At 41.7% G+C, this 21,297-nt stretch overlaps 1 protein-coding gene across 1 annotated transcript in view; it reads right to left on the bottom strand.

Moving 5' to 3' along the window:
- The window catches only part of LOC126161882 (cubilin), a 1,256,608-nt gene that overhangs the window by 668,970 nt on the left and 566,341 nt on the right, over positions 1–21,297 (bottom strand). The gene's annotated exons all lie outside the window — the stretch shown is intronic.

Raw genomic sequence — 21,297 nt, 5'->3', positions numbered from 1 at the left:
TTATGTATGATGGCTTCTGAAGACTTTGCGAAGTACATAAGAGGTACTGAAGGTGCTGACAGAGTTGAGAACTGTGAGTCTAGTCGTGGGTCGTATCTCAATAGAGGAGTCAGTAAGAGCATTTCCTCCAAAAGGCAGAGTTCCAGGTTTAGCTCAATCAGCGCTATTATTGAATTTCCACTCTCTTTGAAAATTGAAAAGTGCAGCAACAGAAGCAAACCAATAGCAACGACTTTATACTATCAGATTAGAACATAAGTAGTAACTTGTCGCACTGTTAGAATTTTTTTGTGTAGTACTAGGAACGGATATTAAATGAAACAAAGGAGTTGCATCATTAGTGGGGAAGATGAATGGAAGAATTTGATTCATTGAGAGGATTCTTGGAATGTTCAGTGCACGTATTAAGGAAATTGCTTAGCGTAATCTGTTACAGAGCACTACTTCAGTGTTTTGGATCCCTTAAAGTAGGCTTAATGAACAATGACACTAGAATATGTGAGACCACAATTGGAATTTCAACATTGTAAGACGACCATATTCTTAAAGACCTTAGATGTCACCTTGCGCTTTCATAATATATCATGATTCCATTGCCCTACTGGTGGGTTTTATGCAACCCACAGCTCCTTCAAAGACAATGTGCAAGATAATCATATTCTCTCGCTCGCTACGTGCAAACTGTTACTTCTACAGAAATAAATGAACAGAACCTTTTTGTAGGAAACTCAATTTAGTTATCTTTTGTGCTGGGACACGTTTCCGGTGAAGGCCACGCTTTTCAGTTATTTAAGAAAAACGCTCTTGTAGATCACTTTCGTGCGAATAATTCGAAAACTACAGCCTGTAGCGAAAACGTATCCCAGTACAAAATTTAACTACATCATAAAGTTTCCTAGAAAAAGGCCCTGTTCAATTTTCTGTAGGACAAATAGTTTGCGCGTAGTGAGCGAGAGAATATAAAAAAACCTAGCGCGTGATACTTGAAGGATACTTGAATGCGTTGCAGGTTGCAGAAAACGGATCGCTAGGGGCAGTTGAAATCCTGTATACAGATATTTAAAATTTCTTATATGTAAATGAGTATTTAATTCGACTTTGGATGCGCTACTCTTTTCATGTACCTGTTGGGCTTTAAAAGTACTTAAAAAAATTATTCGAAAATTGTTGATTTCTACCGTAAAACAGAGGGATGTTGTAGTACAATAAAAAATAACACGGATTTATCGTATAGTGCTAGACTTTCCCCCAAAAAATGGTAAAATTAAAAAAAAACTCAATACAAAACCACATTTAACATCACTTCAGTACTTCGTACAGCTTACATAAAACATGTTTCTGCTATTCAAAAACAACTTTTACACTTATCAATAATAACATGAAACTCTTCTCTTTGATCACGATGATGAACGTTCTATTGAGTAGAAAATAACAATAATTATACACACATAAATTTTCTTATGTTTGTGCATGTAAACTGTACTTGCATCAGAAATTATTGCTTTGGTTACATAAATGCGCAGAAATTCCGCGATCAACTTATTTTCATTACTTATAATATGCAATTTATATCCTGTAAGGATATGAAATACGCAGCGGACTAACAATGAACGATGTGAGGTTCCAATTATGTGCAAAAAGAACAAACAAAAAACAAAGAGAAGTTGTCAGCTCCAAGTTTTTCTCTCATACTTTCATTTATGTTTCTTTCTCCATCAGTACCACTCGTAATCCTATTATTTACTGCGTCATTTATGCATTCTACCGAAGCTACAGAAATCTAATTTCTGCTCTGCGTATACCCTTTCCTAATCGCGTCGCGTACCCTCAATGTATAACCAGGCGGCAATGAATGTCGCATTGGGCAGCTGTCAAAATGTTTTGACTCATCGACGTACGTTACAGACCTTGACTAATTATCCCATACAAAGCACTTTCCAATTGGCACAGATGACAAACCATGGACAGTAACATGCCGAAAAGTTTGTTGACGAAATATTTGACAAAAGCAGTTACTCCCGTTTACATCGCGCTGATGCATTAACTGTAAATCAGTACTTTCCAGTTATGTGACGTTCATAGCTTACGTACGACGTAACGCAAGCTCAATGGAAAAATTTTAAAACGTATTCTTCAAGTGTTCTACAATTGCGAGCCGCCTTTCCTACAGAAAATCAGTGATTCCTTCGAAACTACGAGTGCGCACTGCACCCATGTCAATAACAGATACGGTGACACCAGGGCTTCTTGTCAACAGTCTCTGAGATTCCATTGCAAGTAGGCTCTTTTGGTTTTTAAGTTGATAACGCCACGTAGCGCTCTGTATGAAAATCACTGACTGTGCTGTGTGCAGTCTGTGGCTAGTTGGACTCATTGTTGGAATATTCGCTTGTGTAGTGTTGGGCAGTTGGATGTGAACAGCGCGTAGCCTTGGGCAGTTGGAGGTGAGCCTCCAGCAGTGATGGATGTGGGGAGAGAGATGCCTGATTTTTGAGCGGACGATCTGGACGTGTGTCCGTCAGAAAAAGGAAATTTGTTTAATTGGATGTCACAAATAATGACTTTTGAACGCTATTAAGGTAAATACATTGTTAGTTCACTATCAAAATCTTTCATTTGCTAGCTACACCTATCAGTAGTTAATGCCTCCAGTAGTTAGAATCTTTTATTTAGCTGGCAGTATTGGCGTTCCTGTATTGCAGTAGTTCGAGTAACGAAGATTTTTTGTGAGGTAAGTGATTCATGAAAGGTATAGGTTGTTGTTAGTCAGGGAAATTCTTTTCTAGGGATTATTGAAATTCAGATTGCTTTGCGTTAAAAAAATATTGTGTGTCAGTTTAGTGATGATCAGAATAAGTAAAGAGAGAACTGTCTGAGTACGTTCAGTTTTACTCAGCTGTCTTTGTATCAAAATAACGTAGAAGATTACCAGCACAGTGATTCATAATTTTTCTAAGGGGACGTTTCATCATTTCAACCAACTATCTTAGATACAAGCATAGGAATACTTGCTGAGGTGTGCGAAGATCTCCGATGTCGAGATTATTTTCTTGGGAGCCAGTTGCCTCCCGTCTAAGGTGTATGGTGTACCACGGTGAAGAAAAAATAGTGGTAGGTGACGAGCTCCCGCATTCACGTAGATACGGAGCAAGTATTTTTCAGCAACATTGTAACTCAACAAAATCTTTATTTTCTATTGTCGTACTCGAATTGGCTTGTTTGATTGAAAGAGACGAGTTTACCGCAGCGGCGTAACAGAAAGTACTTCCCAGGCTAGGGGGTGCCATAGAGTGAAATGACAGTCATATAAGAGGAATAAAATTTTCTAGCTGACACATTGCAACGTCAGCGCTATAAAACGAGATTTTGTTTTCCTTACAGTGCAGATTCTCACTAGCGTTTACGTAAACATTGTGACACAAAGGCTATCGTGAAGTAAATCTAAAAAAGGGAAGTCAGAAGACGGGCGAGTTATCTGAAACTGAATTTGAAACAGTCGGTCGTAAAACTAAAGAGATGAGCGTTTCCCGGAAGCAAACAGAGCAATACTTTCCCCAGCAGCCTTTAGAGAGAAAGCAGACAGACCCGTAAACCTTACGATCTCGGGGAACCGACCACCTAATCATCATTCACTGAAGGCAATGTCTTGTTTATACAGCCTTTCTTCTCTAAGTCTAGCTAGCAATCTGTACGGTTCGGCTGTAACTACTGCAGTTCAGCCCACTGATCATCCACTGTAGTAGCGATATTCTGAGCCTGCCTCTTGATGCTTTTTCTTTACAGAATCTTCTTTAACAAGTCTATCTGCCGAATTAGGTATCCAACTATTTTTGTTTTCTTGTCCCGCATGATTTTAATCAACGTTGTTTTTATCAGTTTCTTCTAGTATTTGTCCTTTGAAATTTATGTCAATCTAGGATGTAAGTTTCCTCTTTCCTGTTTCCCAGGTTCGAAACCATACCTACAACATTCCAATTAAACTATTTCTCATTTCAGAATAAATTTAGTTATTTACAGTACGTTCGTTTTATTCCTGAGGTACTGTTTGTTCATTGGAGTCGCTTTAATATTCGGTAAATTTCTGTGCCAACATATACCATACTGCACAAGTAACTGAATTTGACTGCTGTAGAGTTGTTTTTACTGTTTGCGTGTGTGTGTGTGTGTGTGTGTGTGTGTGTGTGTGTGTGAAAGCGGGGGGGGGGGGGGGAGGGGGGGGGAAGAGTGTATTTTCAACCAGTCACCGGTCAGTACCCTGTTACACAAATTACATTTCTTATACTTAAATTACTGTGACACTGAAATGCAAGGGATAACATTTAGTTGTCTAGAAATATGAAAGTGGAAAATTTTGTCGGCTGCAGAGTTTTATCGAGAAACAACTTTATTATTTCGTAACAGAGTACCGTGAAGTCTTCCCAAAAACTGACATTGTAATTCGCTGTAGTAACTTAATACGTAATAAGCAAAAACTACAAACCAGTCTGCACTTAAAGGAAACAATTCCAGTAACTAGTTAGCGCTGTTTACTAAAATCACGAACAAAAAGGGATTAAGGACTGAGGACCGAATAATACCAGATTCCAAGGAAACGATAGTTACATGTCATTGTCTCCAGGTTTCGACCTAGACTGTGTAAAAGGCCAAAAGAGAGAGAAAGAGATAAAAAAAGGTGAGAATTTAACATCTCATCGACCTCGAGAGATTGGACAGGAGTAACTTGGTTACACAAGTAAGCCCATGAAATTAGCCACATCCTGAACACCATTTCCTTACCCTGTAGCCCTACAATCTTCCTCCTGTATCGACGTCAACCTTACATGTTACATAGGAGCAGGCGCACATCCAAGGGAGAGGTGGTGACGCCTCCTAACAGTTTAGTAAAAGCGATTTTATCTTTGCATCAGGGTGTTAGCGATATTTATACAGATACTGTGATAATTGGTATCCTACCACATACCATTTCAGTGTGTTAGCTGTTTTTTTCTGTGAATCTAATAGTCTACTCGCAAACACGCCAAACAATTTGGTTCAAATGGCTCTGAGCACTATGGGATTTAACATCTGTGGTCATCAGTCCCCTAGAACTTAGAACTACTTAAACCTAACTAACCTAAGGACATCACACACATCCATGCCCGAGGCAGGATTCGAACCTGCGACCGTAGCAGTCGCGCGGTTCCGGAATGAGCGCCTAGAACCGCTAGACCATCGCGGCCGGCAAACAATTTATTATCTGATGTTTTCTGCACGTTCGTAACTGCACCATTAAGTGGACTACAGTTGTCAGTATAGACTAATCGTTTGTGTCCGTCTATACACACTTCAATAACTGATCAGCTGCCCAGGGTCAAATAAACATTAAAAGCTTCCTTGTGCTACAAATACTTGGCGGTACTAACCATCGTAAAAATATTCTTCTCTTACATCTATAATTATTAGTCTGCATATGAAGTAAATATTGATGTAACCATGTTTAGTACACTGTCCTCAGTCATCAATAGAAATATCTGCACTTATACTCCTAACACCCTGTACCCTGTATATCAACTTCCAATGTCTCAGCTAATTTTCGGGGGATCAAAAAGTCTCAAAACTAAAAGTCACAAATCTGGTATAGGAATTATAGAAAATTAGAAGCTACGCTTAACATAGGTTACTTTTCACTTTCTTTCCCATGGGATGAGCTTGTATCCTGACCACATGAAGCGAACATTTAAGTGAGATAAGGACAACCATTCGTAGATTGATTGTATTTTCTGCTGATAACAATTTCGACACAGTTCTACAGAATACAAGTATTACCAGCAAACCACTTTAGTCAGGAGTAAGGCATGACAATAAGGGAGACATCGTTCCTTTCCCTGCCCCCGCCCCCATTCGGAGCAAGAAAACATCATTGCTTTCATTTACATATTACATAGCAATTCACGGTCGAAGTGCCAAGTGAAATACTGATAATAGTAACTGCATACTTTACTTTTATATTTCGTTAATATACTGTAAATGTTTTGTAAATTTTGAGGTCAATGTTATGAGACTTTGTCGCTATTGTAGTTCTTCAACTAACTGGTGACACACTTAGTTCTCAAAATTTTGGATGAAATCTTCTTCTGTATTTGTCTGAAAGAAAATCATTTGGAATAATGCTAAAGTGATTTTCGTAAATCAGTCACTAATATTATCATTATTTTAAAACTTTATGTATTTTCTAGTTATTGTTGTCATTATAATAGTAGGCACTGAGGGCACATTAGAAATGGAAGTGATCGCAAGGTAGAATTTTTTTGGGGGGCGGGGGAGGGGGGGCGGGAGGGAGGAGGGAGGGCGAGACCGCAACAAACTGTAAAATTAGCAGCCGGCCGCGGTGGTCTAGCGGTTCTGGCGCTGCAGTCCGGAACCGCGGGACTGCTACGGTCGCAGGTTCGAATCCTGCCTCGGGCATGGCTGTGTGTGATGTCCTTAGGTTAGTTAGGTTTAAGTAGTTCTAAGTTCTAGGGGACTTATGACCTAAGATGTTGAGTCCCATAGTGCTCAGAGCCATTTGAACCATTTTGTAAAATTAGCGCGATGGTGTATTAACCATTCTGGCCTTCAAACTATAGTTAAAGTAAACCAATTCCCATTCAGCACTGAATGATGTGGCTTTTCTACTTTTGCTTTTTTTCGACTAGTGCGTAGACGCCATGGTATTCCTTGCGATGAATGTAAATCTGATTTAAAACAGTTGGTATCGTTAGGAAACTGTTACGAGGAAACTACTTTTCTCTAGCGGCATCTAGCGGCATCTAGCGGCATCCAGCTGCAGCTTTCCTTCTCCAGTTCTTCCTCACACCTCAGCCTAGGGATGGCCGTTATCATTGATACAAACGATTTTCAGTTGTATTGGTTCTTCTCAACGCCAGTTTAACCTAAGTTTTGAAACCGCTCAAAATAAACAGTTTTTGAAATAACCGATTTTCGGTTTGTTTATTCCAGTTATTTCTTGTAACAAACTTAGAAGCCGAAGAATGATTGAATAATTTTGACTCCCTCAGCTTCAAGATAAGATCAAACATTAATTTAAACAGGCAAGTAAAAGTAAATTTAGTTCATCCTTCGTTCACTGCTTTTCTCGAAAACTGATAAGTGGGTGAACACTTAATCCTACCTGGTAAGGATCCCACACCGCGCAACAATGTTCCAGCACAGGACGGACAAGTGTAATGTAGGCTGTCTCTTCAGTGGGTTTGACGCAACTTCTAAGTGTTCTGCCCACAAAGCGCAGTCTTTGTTTCGCTTTCCCACAATATTATCTATGAGTATGTGGTCTTTCCAATTTAAGTTGCTCGTAATTGTAATTCCTACGTATTAAGTCGAATTGACAGCCTTTAGATTTGTACGATTTATCGTATACCCAAAATTTATCGGATTTCTCTTAATAACCCATGTGAATGACCTCGCACTTTCCTTTGATTAGTGCCAATTGCCAATTTTCGCACCATATAGAAATTCTCTCTAGATGATTTTTTAATTGGAATTGATCGTCTGATGATTTTACTAGACGGTAAATTACAGCGTGATCTGCAAACAATCTAAAGGTGCTGCTCAGATTATCACCTAGATCATTTATGTAAATCAGGAACAGCAGAGGGCCTATAACACTACCTTGCGGAACGCCAGATATCACTTCTGTTCTACTCGAACTCATTAAGAATAATCAGTGCTAAAGAATGAAATGTGCGGATAAAGAACTGTTATTTCATGTTAATTTGTCTGTTTTCAAAAGCTACATGCAGATGTACGCATATTATGTAGACACACTCAAGAGATCAGCTACTTTCTAGTTTTACTGTACACTATAAATAAATTGTTAAGTTTTAAGTTTCCTCGTTATATGATGTCGCAAGTCTGCTCCGACTCTTCCTGTTCTTAGTCTTTTAAAGCAAATGGGGCATTGTACTTCACTGATACCTCACTTCGCAAAATACTTCTAGTCCAGGGATGGTTCCATTCTGTAACACAACTAATGTCCGATAACAACAGCGAGAAACTACGACATAGACCAAATGGTGCAAGTTTTGCACACTGCATGTCCAAGGGACAGGCAAAATAATGTGAACAGTGGCAGTAGTGGGTTCAAATGGCTCTGAGCACTATGGGACTCAACATCTGAGGTCATCAATCCCCTAGAACTTAGAACTACTTAAACCTAACTAACCTAAGGACATAACACACGTCCATGCCCGAGGCAGAATTCGAACCTGCGACCGTAGCGGTCGCGCGGTTCCAGACTGAAGCGCCTAGAACCGCTCAGCCACTCTGGCCGGCTCAGTAGTGGGATGGTTGTGTTTGATTGTCAACAACGCAGGTAAGGCGTGTATCGCGCTGGACTGTGCGTGTTCAGTATGGACTAGGCATCAGTTATCTGTGAGTAATGCACACTTAGTATTTGCATTCAGAGGCCGAGGTCGACGAGCAATGAAAGACCTAACAGAGTTTCAAAGAGGGCAGATTGTGGGGGCCCGATTAGCTGGAGCATCTGTAACCAAGACAGCCAACTTTTTGAATGTTTCAAAAGCAGCTGTTTCAACAGTCATGACAGCCTACACAAAACATGGAAAGACATTGTCGTGCAAACATAATAGTAGGAGCAAATCAAAACTAAATTACAGAGATCGTCGTACGCTAACACGAAGTGTGTCACGACACAAAACTACGGCGGCCAAACTGACTGTAGAGCTCAATAGCCACCTTCGAGACCTCGTATCTTTCCACACTGTCCGCTGAGAACTCCATAAAACGAATATTCATGGACGAGTTGCTATATCGAAACCATTAGTGACGACAACCAACGCAAAGAGGGGTAAAACATGGTGTCAGGAGTATAAATCCTGCAAGGCTGATCAGTGAAACACGTCATATGGCTCGACGAATCAACATTTTCGTTGTTTCTGATATGCCAAAAGAAGCCTACAATCCTGATTGCTTGATTCCAACGGTTGAGCTTGTAGGTGGAAGTATGATGGTGTGGGCAGCCATATCATGGTATCCTGCTGGTCCCATCATTACTCTCAAAGGCCGTGTTGCTGTCAACGATTATGTGAACGTCTTAGGTGAGCAGGTGTACCCCATGATTCCAATGTAGTTCCCAACAATGATTCCATATTTGAAGAGAGCCACGACAATACAATCGTACAATCGTCATATGAGGAGCATGCAAGTGAACTGCAGCGTCTTCCCTGGCCAGCACAGTCCCACGACTTGAACATTAGCGAACCCTCGTGGGCGGTATACGAGTGCAGACTCCGAAGAAGATTTCCGCCTCCTTCGTCACTACAGGAGTTAGAAGAGGGTCTGATCGAAGACTGGCATAACACTCCACTGGAAACCACACAATCATTATATGCCAGTATTCCAAGAACAATCGCAGCTATATTACGGGCAAATGGGGGTTTATCCCCTTATTAATAAACCATTCCCAAGTAAGTACAGGCGTTCACATTATTTTGCCCATTTCCTGTACATGCGTGCCATCGAATAGGCCATGCCACATTCTAACAGGTACACTATTGTCCCAGCAACGCTATACCAGTTCTTATGCTATGTGTTTTTTGCTCATTTTATCGACATTGTTATTAAAACACCACTGATATTACAAAGCAATGGAAATTTTAAGAATAAAAATTACTCGTTTTCTTAAATAAAAAGGTTTATTTAAAAACAAATTTTAGCAATGCTGCTATGGCTAATAGAATTTTCTGTTTTTTACCCAGTTATTAGTAATAAAAAAACTTGTTATAAACGAGACCAAACAAATCTCAATGTAGACAAGTGTAATGTGCTGCGAACACATAGAAAGAAAGATCCTTTATCATTTAGCTACAATATAGCAGGTCAGCAACTGGATGCAGTTAATTCCATAAACTATCTGGGAGTAAGCATTAGGAGTGATTTAAAATGGAATGAGCATATAAAATTAATCGTCGGTAAAGCAGATGCCAGAATGACGTTCGTTGGAAGAATCCTAAGGAAATGCAATCCGAAAACAAAGGAAGTAGGTTACAGTACACTTGCTCGCCCACTGCTTGAAAACTGCTCACCGGTGTGGGATCTGTACCAGATAGGGTTGATTGAAGAGATAGAGAAGATCCAACGGAGAGCAGCGCGCTTCGTTACTGGATCATTTAGTAACCGCGAAAGCGTTACGGAGATGACAGATAAACTCCAGTGGAAGAATCTGCAAGAGAGACGCTCAGTAGCTCGGTACGGGATTTTATTGAAGTTTCGAGAACATACCTTCACAGAGGAGTCAAGCAGTATATTTCTCCCTCCTACGTATATCTCGCGAAGAGAAAGTGAGGATAAAATCAGAGAGATTAGAGCCCACTCAGAGGCATATCGACAATCTTTCTTTCCACGAACAATACGAGACTGGAATAGAAGAGAGTACCGGTAGAGGTACTCAAGGTACCCTCCGCCACACACCGTCAGGTGGCTTGCGGAGTATGGATGTAGATGTTGATGTAGATGTAGATCCCGAAGAATACCTGTTACTCAGAACTAAAATACAGGTAGCGGTTTTAACCATCGTTCTGTCCCATCGCTACCTCAGCCCCACTCGCTGCTGCGCACCGAGCGATATGCAGTAACACAGTCGTAGTGCTCGCGCACGCGCATCGCAGTTCGGCCGCGCCTGCTATAGTCGGTACAGCGAGAGAAGACCCCTGACAGCTGAAATTGGCTCTGGTCGGCTGCTCCGCGCGCCTGCCACGGTCAATTACGTAACGTGATTTTGTTCACGTTTCTATGGCAACGCCCCACCGGTGCCACAGCTCTCGCTGAACTGACAACGTGTGTGTGGACTGACACCCAGTATGAACAGCGAGGTTGTACGTTTACACTCTCAGTTCTACCCCCAACTGCACTGTACAGCGACGCGGAACTGGATATTGGAGCAAACTAACTGCCACAAATGGGCCAGCCATAGAAGCATCTTGCTCTTCTTCTTTTCGTCTTCTTCTGTTGTCAAATTGAAGATTGATTTGCAGTAGCTGTTTAACAACGTATTCGTTCCTCTGCTAATCTCGGTGTAATTTCCGCAGCCTTCTTCTTTTAATAACAGGTTAATATACCTTAGCCGAACCACCCTCTGCTACTCTTCCCTGCTAATTACAACCGAACACCATCTGCACCAGTCCCTCGTACCTTAGATCAGGGGTAGTCAACCTTTTTTACCTACCGTTGGATCTCTGTTGCTAGTAAAATTTTCTACCCGCCCGTCAGTTCTACAGTAAGATTGATTTATAAAGTAGGGAAGTAACTTTACTTCATAAAATTTATATAGCGGAGTTGCAGCAAGTTAAAGCGTCTAATAATTACTTACCAAATACTAATATTAAATTTTGTGAAAACCCAATATCTTGAATCCCGAACCACCCACCATGAAATCTCGAACGCCAACTCATGGGTGGTAGGGACCAGGCTGACAACTACTGCCTTAGAATATGGCCCCTCCTAGCTGATTCCTTCCATAGATTGGCAAATGTGACACTTCGGCCCACTACACCATGCAAAGACTTCACGGTTTTTTGGCTCTGAGCGCTATGGGACGTAATATCTGAGGCCATCAGTCGCCTAGAACTTAGAACTACTTAAACCTAACTAACCTAAGGACATCACACACATCCACGCTGAGGCAGGATTCGAACCTGCGACCGCGGCGACCGCGCGGTTCCAGACTGTAGCGCCTAGAACCGCTCGGACACTCCCGCCGGCTCGCGGTTTTTCTGGCTACTTGCGACGTTTTTAGCGAAAACACACCGTAGCTCACATGCTACAATTATTTTCTTTTTTTTTTGGTTCCTGTTTTCTAAATCTCACTTCCATAAAGCATTATTATTTATGCACTAATATTAATTGAAGAAAACAGTTTTTTCTTCTTGAAAGCTAATTTTGTTTGTTGCTATTCTAATATTAATATCCCGTTTCCTAACAGATATTCCTTTTCTTCCCAAGAGGGTAAATCTTCCTACATTTTCTGGCAACATATTATTCTTTTTTTTTCTTTGTATTCTCATTTTAATTTCAACGAATGTCTTATTCTTCTTCTTCTTTTTCTTCTTCTTCAATCTCAGGGAGTGGTTGTTAGTCCGTTTCGAAACATAAGGAATTTAACAAAACTATTGTCTCCCTCTCTTCACTGGTCGTCCTATATCCCAACTTCCATTTTGGTTGAAATTTAACGCACGCCATGGGCAACTGCTCAAGCGACATCCTTTTCATCCGGTCATACCTTTTTTATTACCTTTTGTGTGTTTTCTTATGTCTGGTTGTTGTACCTTCACTCCGGACTCTGTCTGTTACAGTTAGTGCAATAAGTGACGTCAGAAACTTCATCTCAGCTGCTTGAATTCTTCATTTGTCTACCTTTTTTAGGATCCTGTTTTCACTATGATAAATAAGAGCAGGCTTAGCCACCACGTTGTGTATTCTTCTTAGTGTTACCTCTTTCCTGCTAGTTCTACCAAGATCCCTCCTTATACAATTATCTACAACATTGTATTTCTGTATATTTTGTACCACATCTGAGTTATTTTTGTTTAATGACGTCTCCGTACTGAGATATTTAAGAGAATTTACTTGTTCTATTATATTGTTGTTTATCACTATTTTTAATTTTCGTATATATTTCCCTCCCAATCCCGTCATTTTTGTTTTATTTACTGATATAACCATTTAATGACTGATTATAATGTTATTCAATTTAAACACATTTTCTTGTAAAGCGCTTTTATTGTATGACTGTAGAATTTGGTCATGTGCAAATAAACTCAAGGTACACCCACTGTAGGGTGCCCAACGATGATAAAATCGCCACAAAGGTGGCACCAAGTCGTCTCTTCGCAAATGCTCTCGTTCTGTGTACAGCATCACGAGGGACGTACCGTGTGTGGAGACTCCTTGGAGAACCAACATTGTCAGACCGGGTTATCGTTTGACGGGCCCAGCAATTGACGTGATGGTATCGGATACCAATCAGTACACAACACGATCTCTTGTGACTCGCATAGCTGATGGTTTTGGATATCAGTACGTTCTCCAGGTCTCTCATCCGTTGAAAAATACACTCCTGGAAATGGAAAAAAGAACACATTGACACCGGTGTGTCAGACCCACCATACTTGCTCCGGACACTGCGAGAGGGCTGTACAAGCAATGATCACACGCACGGCACAGCGGACACACCAGGAACCGCGGTGTTGGCCGTCGAATGGCGCTACCTGCGCAGCATTTGTGCACCGCCGCCGTCAGTGTCAGCCAGTTTGCCGTGGCATACGGAGCTCCATCGCAGTCTTTAACACTGGTAGCATGCCGCGACAGCGTGGACGTGAACCGTATGTGCAGTTGACGGACTTTGAGCGAGGGCGTCTAGTGGGCATGCGGGAGGCCGGGTGGACGTACCGCCGAATTGCTCAACACGTGGGGCGTGAGGTCTCCACAGTACATCGATGTTGTCGCCAGTGGTCGGCGGAAGGTGCACGTGCCCGTCGACCTGGGACCGGACCGCAGCGACGCACGGATGCACGCCAAGACCGTAGGATCCTACGCAGTGCCGTAGGGGACCGCACCGCCACTTCCCAGCAAATTAGGGACACTGTTGCTCCTGGGGTATCGGCGACGACCATTCGCAACCGTCTCCATGAAGCTGGGCTACGGTCCCGCACACCGTTAGGCCGTCTTCCGCTCACGCCCCAACATCGTGCAGCCCGCCTCCAGTGGTGTCGCGACAGGCGTGAATGGAGGGACGAATGGAGACGTGTCGTCTTCAGCGATGAGAGTCGCTTCTGCCTTGAAGCCAATGATGGTCGTATGCGTGTTTGGCGCCGTGCAGGTGAGCGCCACAATCAGGACTGCATACGACCGAGGCACACAGGGCCAACACCCGGCATCATGGTGTGGGGAGCGATCTCCTACACTGGCCGTACACCACTGGTGATCGTCGAGGGGACACTGAATAGTGCACGATACATCCAAACCGTCATCGAACCCATCGTTCTACCATTCCTAGACCGGCAAGGGAACTTGCTGTTCCAACAGGACAATGCACGTCCGCATGTATCCCGTGCCACCCAACGTGCTCTAGAAGGTGTAAGTCAACTACCCTGGCCAGCAAGATCTCCGGATCTGTCCCCCATTGAGCATGTTTGGGACTGGATGAAGCGTCGTCTCACGTGGTCTGCACGTCCAGCACGAACGCTGGTCCAACTGAGGCGCCAGGTGGAAATGGCATGGCAAGCCGTTCCACAGGACTACATCCAGCATCTCTACGATCGTCTCCATGGGAGAATAGCAGCCTGCATTGCTGCGAAAGGTGGATATACACTGTACTAGTGCCGACATTGTGCATGCTCTGTTGCCTGTGTCTCTGTGTCTGTGGTTCTGTCAGTGTGATCATGTGATATATCTGACCCCAGGAATGTGTCAATAAAGTTTCCCCTTCCTGGGACAATGAATTCACGGTGTTCTTATTTCAATTTCCAGGAGTGTAGCTCATCATGAGTTACCAAGGGTAGTATCTCACACAGTGAGAGGTGGGAACACGTAATCCACCCAGGAACACAGTCGAACATTACTATATGGATGGTCCAGAATTTACGGTGTGGGGAGGCATAATTTTGCATGGTCATACTGACATCCAAATCGGTGAATTGTTTGTGACACTGTACTATATCTACATCTACATCTACATGGATACTGTGCAAATCACATTCAAGTGCCTGGCAGAGGGTTCATCGAGCCACCTTCACAATTCTCTAATATTCCAATACCGTATAGCGCGCGGAAAGAACGAACACCTATACCTCTCCGTACGAGCTCTGATTTCCTTTATTTTATCGTGGTGATCGTTTCTCCCTATGTAGGTCGGAGTCAACAAAATGTTTTCGCACTCGGAGGAGAAAGTTGGTGATTGGAATTTCGCGAGAAGATTCCATCGCAACGAAAAACGCCTTTCTTTTAATGATGTCCAGCCCAAATCCTGTATCATTTCTGTGACACTCTCTCCCATATTTCGCGATAGTACAAAACGTGTTGCCTTTCTTTGAACTTTTTCGATGAACTCGATCAGTCCTATCTTGTAAGGATCCCACACTGCGCAGCAGTAATCTAAAAGAGGACGGACAAGCGTAGTGTAGGCAGTCTCCTTAGTAGGTCTGTTATATTTTCTAGGTGTCCTGCCAATAAGACGCATTCTTTGGTTAGCCTTCCTCACAGTATTTTCTATGTGTTCCTTCCAGTTTAAGTTGTTCGTAATTGTAATACCTAGGTATTTAGTTGAATTTAAGGCTTTTAGATTAGTCTGATTTATCGTGCAACTGAAGTTTAACGAGTTTCTTTTAGCACTCATGTGGATGACCTCACACTTTTAGTCATTTAGGGTCAACTGCCACTTTTCACGCCATTCCGATATTTCTTATAAATCGTTTTTCAGTTTGTTTTGACCTTCTGATGACTTTATTAGTCGATAAATGACAGCATCATCTGCAAACAACCGAAGATGGCTGCTCAGATTGTCTCCCAAAAGGCAGGACGTGTGGCCGAGCGGTTCGTTCTAGGCGCTTCAGTCCAGAACCGCGCTGCTGCTACGGTCGCAGGTTCGAATCCTGCCTCGGGCATGGATGTATGTGACGTCCTCATGTTAGTTAGGTTTAAGTAGTTCTAAGTCTAGGGGACCGATGACCTCAGATGTTGAGTCCCATAGTGCTCAGAGCCATTTGAACCATTTTTTGTCTCCCAAATCGTTTGTATAGATAAGGAACAGCAAAGGGCCTATAACACTACCTTGTGGAACGCCAGAAATCACTTCTGTTTTACTTGATGTTTTTCCGTCAATTACTACGAACTGTGACCTATCTGACAGGAAATCACAGATCCAGTCACGTAACTGAGACGATATTCCATAAGCTCGCAATTTCACTACGTAACGCTTCTGTGGAACAGTGTCAAAAGCCTTCCGGAAATCCAGAAATACGGAATAGATCTGAAATCCCTTGTTAATAGCACTCAACACTTCGTGTTAATAAAGAGCTAGTTGTGTTTCCCAGGAACGATGTTCTCTGAACCCATGCTGACTGTGTGTCAAATGGCTCTGAGCACTATGAGACTTAGCTTCTGAGGTCATCAGTCCCCTAGAACGTAGAACTACTTAAACCTAAATAAAATAAGGACATCAAACACTTCCATGCCCGAGGCAGGATTCGAACCTCCGACCGTAGCAATCGCGCGGTTCCGGACTGAAACGCCTAGAACCTCTCGGCCAATCCGGCCGGCGACTGTGTGTCAATAGACCGTTTCCTTCGACGTAATATATAATGTTCGAACACAATATATGTTCTAAAATCCTGCTGCATATCGACGTTAGCGATATGGGCCTGTAATTTAGTGGAATACTCCTATTAGCTTTCTTAAATATTGGTGTGACCTGTGAAACTTTCCAGTCTTTGGGTACGGATCTTTCGTCGAGCGAACAGTTGTATATGATTCTTAAGTATAGAGCTAATGCATCAGCATACTCCGAAAGGAACCTAATTGGTATATAGTCTGGACTAGAAGACTTGCTTTCATTAAGTGATTTAAGTTGCTTCACTACTCCGAGGATATTTACTTCTACGTTACTCATGTTGGCAGCTGTTCTCGATCCGAATTCTGGAATATTTACTTCGTCTTCTTTTGTGAAGGCATTTCGGAAGGCTGTGTTTAGTAACGCTGCTTTGGCAGCACTGTCTTCTATAGTCTTTCAATTTCTATCGGGCAGAGAAAGCATTGATTGTTTCTTGCCGCTAACATACTTCACATACGACCAGAATGTCTTTGGATTTTCTGCCATGTTTCGAGACAAAGTTTCGTTGTGGAAACTGTTATAAACATCTCGCATTGAAGTCCGCGCTAAATTTCGAGTTTCTGTAAAAGATCGCCAATCTTGGGGATTTTGCGTCTGTTTAAATTTGGCATGTTTGTTTCGTTGTTTCTACAACAATGTTCTAACCAGTTATGTGTACCAGGGAGGATCAGCTCCGTCGTTTGTTAATTTGCCACATCTGGTCTACACTTATATCATTAATTTGGAATGAGTGGAGATTGTCTCTCAGTGAGGCTACTTCCCTATGTGCGTCTTTTCAGGGGTGACTTCGGCCCTTGCGTCATTTACGTTGGTGATAATGCGCTACCGCATCGAACACCGCAGGTTGAGAAACTCTTGGAACGAGAGGACAGTCGGAGGATGGACTGACCTGCCCGTTCCCGACTTAAATCCCATAGAGTACGTGTGTGACGCTTTGGAGAGACGTACTGCAGCACGTCCACATGTAGTAACGCTGGTGGAGGAATGTGACGCCCTATTCAAGAACTCTTACCAACCTTGTGACCAGCTTGGGGGCACGTTCGAGAGCATGCACTGCTGTCCTTGGTGATGAAACAGCGTATTAAGAACCATGCCTCACCTTTTCAAATGCTCAGGGGACTATCTTGAATGGTGATGACTTCAGTGTATTTGTTATGTTTGAGTAAATGTGTTGTTTCTCTTTGCCTCATTGCGTATTTCTTTTACGCCTTCTGTACTATAGCGTAGCAGTTCTTTCTTTGTATGATCCAAGTTTCATGAAGCTACGTTACCTGGCAATGACAAATCATGCGAAAGTTACTTTGGTCCTAACGTTTTGCGTAACACTGTGACACTATCGAAAGCTTTTCAAACTTCAACAAAAGCTATATATGATTTCTTTTCTTTGTTTAATATCCAAACTGATCTGAGAACATCATCTATATTATATTCCAGTAAGGTGCTCTGTATTTTACATAAATGGGAAGTAAGGCTCAGCGCACGAAATTTTTCACAAGTGTTTGCTGATGTGTTACCATTCACTCATCGTCATATAGTGAACTGCCGCAGTGGTCAGCACAGTGAACTCGCGTTCGGGAGAACGACGGTGCAAATCCCCGTGTCCCATTCGCATGTAGGTTTCATGTGATTTTTCTAAATCGTTTAAGGAAAATGTCGGTATCGTTCCTTTTAAAAGTGGACGGCCGTTTCCTTCCCAATGCTTTCCTAAGCGGAGCTTGTGCTTCGTCTATAATGACCACGTTGTCAACGGGACGTTAAAACGTGTTCTTTCGTTCATTCTTCGGCAGGAGCTCTCCTCGTATTTCATCGATAACAGGTGCTTTGTCATGCTCAAAGAGACTTGTTACGCAAATCTAAACGCAATATAACTACACTAGCGCATCCAAAACTTTAATTTGGATTATTGAGAAGAATGGATATAAATCAAACTAATAGACAGACGTAGAGCGAGTCCCAAGCGAAACCAGTATCTGCGAGGTCAAAAGTAGATAAAGGTTGGAATTCGATAAAGGTAGGTTGATGAAGACCGGGTGGAATAGATACCTTAGGTTTGTGAATGAAAAGTAAGTTTAATACCTACAAATCATTTCGCAGGGTGTGTGACGTGCAAATTAAACATATTTTACCTACATTAAAGCATGACGGGGCAGTATTCTGATGACAGCGTATCTGCTGTTGGAATTCTTGATGACATTACGACCCGAGACATTTATCTATGTTAATGTATTGATTCTACAAAAATATTGAAAAAGTGGATGTCAATTAAAGAATATACACCAAAAATAACACGTACCTCATGGATTGTTTACTTCATACCTGCATCTACTCGTACATCCAGTTTATAATTTATGGAAAACCCTGAATGTAAGAATGCAACAAACGACATTTTATTGGCAAAGGTACTAAATGGGAGCTGAAGAATGAATGGCGCATCATACAGGTATGATACACCACAAAAATTGTGGGAAAGATTTCAGGGCGCTTAAGAAAAATGAAATGAAAAAAACAATGTCAAACAGGATGTTGCTATATTGCTGGCAATTACAGCACTGTACCTGAACATAAAAGTGGCATAGATTCACGTTCTTTTTCCGTTAAGATTTGTTTTCCCAAATGTGTTTCATCCGTAAGGAGAGAGCGCCATTAGATCCTTTTCAGAGAGAGAGAGAGAGAGAGAGAGAGAGAGAGAGAGATCTTTCTGCATACATGTAGTAACTGTTGTTTATGTGCCACTAACCTCTCAGGTGGAAGTGTGACGTTTACATGGATATGTCTTTTGTCTTCCTTATTTCATTTAACCTGTTGGGAGTGACAGAAATGAATGAATGTGAGTTTTCGTGAGAGTATCCAGTAGTTGTCTGCTATGGCAATTTCGTCTGCTCAGAGAGCTCTAGCTTGGTTATCATAGCTGGCACAACAATACACAAAAGAGTTAGATTGGTAGATAACGATGTCTGCATTTTCGGTGTACCGCCCTCCACAGCCCCCCCCCCCCCCCCCCAGCCTCCAGAGGGGTTAGCGGGAGTGGTTAGGCTGGTTGCTGAAGGATGACTGATCTGTTGGGGATTGGTGACTAAAGACTGATCTATGGAGTAGCCCATGGATGATGGAATTTGAAATATTTGAGGGACGAATGTTCAGTCATTTCATTACAGTTCCGTTTGGAATAAGTGATAATCATATCATTTAGGGTGTTAATAAATTTCGTGTGAAGTTTGAATTTAATATTTTGTGTTTTGGTACGAATAGTGTGGGCATGAATAAGCTGGGCTTCACATATGTGGCAGAACAAAAGAGAGTTGGTTTCCCAGACCTGTATGGTAGCGTATTCATTCTACAAATATAGATCAAATTTATTAAACGGAATTGTGAGACCAGAGGGTTTGTACTTTGGTTGGTTTTTGAGTTTTGGCTAGAATACTTTTGTGTGAATGAGCTAGGTTTCTCGCGTGAGGTGGAGCAAAAGAGACCTGGTTTGCTGGACTGGTGTGATAATGCAACCATTCTAACAATGCAGAGTAAATTTATTAAACGAAACTATAAAACCAGGGAGTTTGGTTTTCAATTTTTTCATGAGTTTGGAACTTCAAAGTCGGTGTCTTTGTACGCCCACATTGCCATGCGGCTGATGATGGAATCTAACCCCATTCATTGGTAACTCACAATAAATGCGTGCATTTCCAGTGCATGAGAATTATATGAAACACATTTTTGAATCTTATTGAATTTTCCGTTGAAAATCAATGCCTTTTCAGTCTGAGATTCAAGGTCTGAACCACGTGTGAACAGAGAAAAAATATACTGCATTATTCAATCAATCTGTAATATGAAATATATTTCCTTAGTTATATTATTTGGTGTTTCTACCGTTGACCTATTTAAAGTATTTTTGCGATGATACTTGACCACAATTTAATCCTTCTCTCTGGAATTTCTCGGTAAATGCCCACACTTCCAGCGTTCGTGGATCATTTGTATTCTTGACATGTTTTGCAAATTTTGACGAAGCTGTAACCTGGGTATTCTTGTATGTCTTGCGCCTTATGCGTCCACATGTTGATTAGTTCACGTTGTCTCTCTTAGACTTAGCCCAAGTACTCTCTGCTGAATAGCCATTGGATTTTGTAATAGCTTCTAGCAGTAGTAGCACAATATTTATTCGGGTTGTTGTGGAACGAGTGACTGCAGGAATGTTAGATTCGTTTTCCGAATTGTTCTTTCCTTTGACCATCCTACTCACCCCACCACAGTATTTGATGCATTAAGATAATTCGTTAAACGTTAGTGTAATGTAGAGGGTCACACCAATTTATTAATATTTGGATACTATTGTCTTGTCTGGATTTGGTCCACAAAAAACCTGATTAATCAATAAACCTTTTGGATCACATGCAAAAATATTCCAACATTCCTAGATCACAATTCCATCCCCCAAATTTAATGTATTTATTGAAGAGTGAACCAAGAGATTCGTTGATGAAATTAGATATCGTGTTGTATTCTCTTAATATGCTACATATGAAAGATAGTCTTCCGTTGCACATTTCTTTAAATTATTATCAGCTGCAAGTAGTGATTACGCTCTAAAGGGAAGTTAGGACCAAAGGACAGTTAAAAGGAGAGGTAGTGCTTAAATAAAAGGAGATTGAAGTAAATGTATGCAGTCCTCCATTACACTGTAAAAGTAATCCAGTTCTCCATCAACCTCCGCCCAATGTAAATGTAACCACTCAATCCAGTCCTCCAACCATCCACATAAACGTAACCGTTTCAGTAATTATTCTTCGTGGGTGATATATGTGGAAGATTAATATAAATGTTCTGAAATCATAACATTATTTTGTTCAGTCCATAAATATGGAAGAAATGTTATAAAATGTATGGCATGGGGAAGCCCTTACAATAGACCATCCTAT

Source organism: Schistocerca cancellata, chromosome 2 (assembly GCF_023864275.1).
Source record: "Schistocerca cancellata isolate TAMUIC-IGC-003103 chromosome 2, iqSchCanc2.1, whole genome shotgun sequence".
NCBI lineage: Eukaryota > Metazoa > Arthropoda > Insecta > Orthoptera > Acrididae > Schistocerca > Schistocerca cancellata.
The sequence above is the reverse complement of the archived record's forward strand: the minus strand, read 5'-3'. Positions and strand labels throughout refer to the sequence as shown.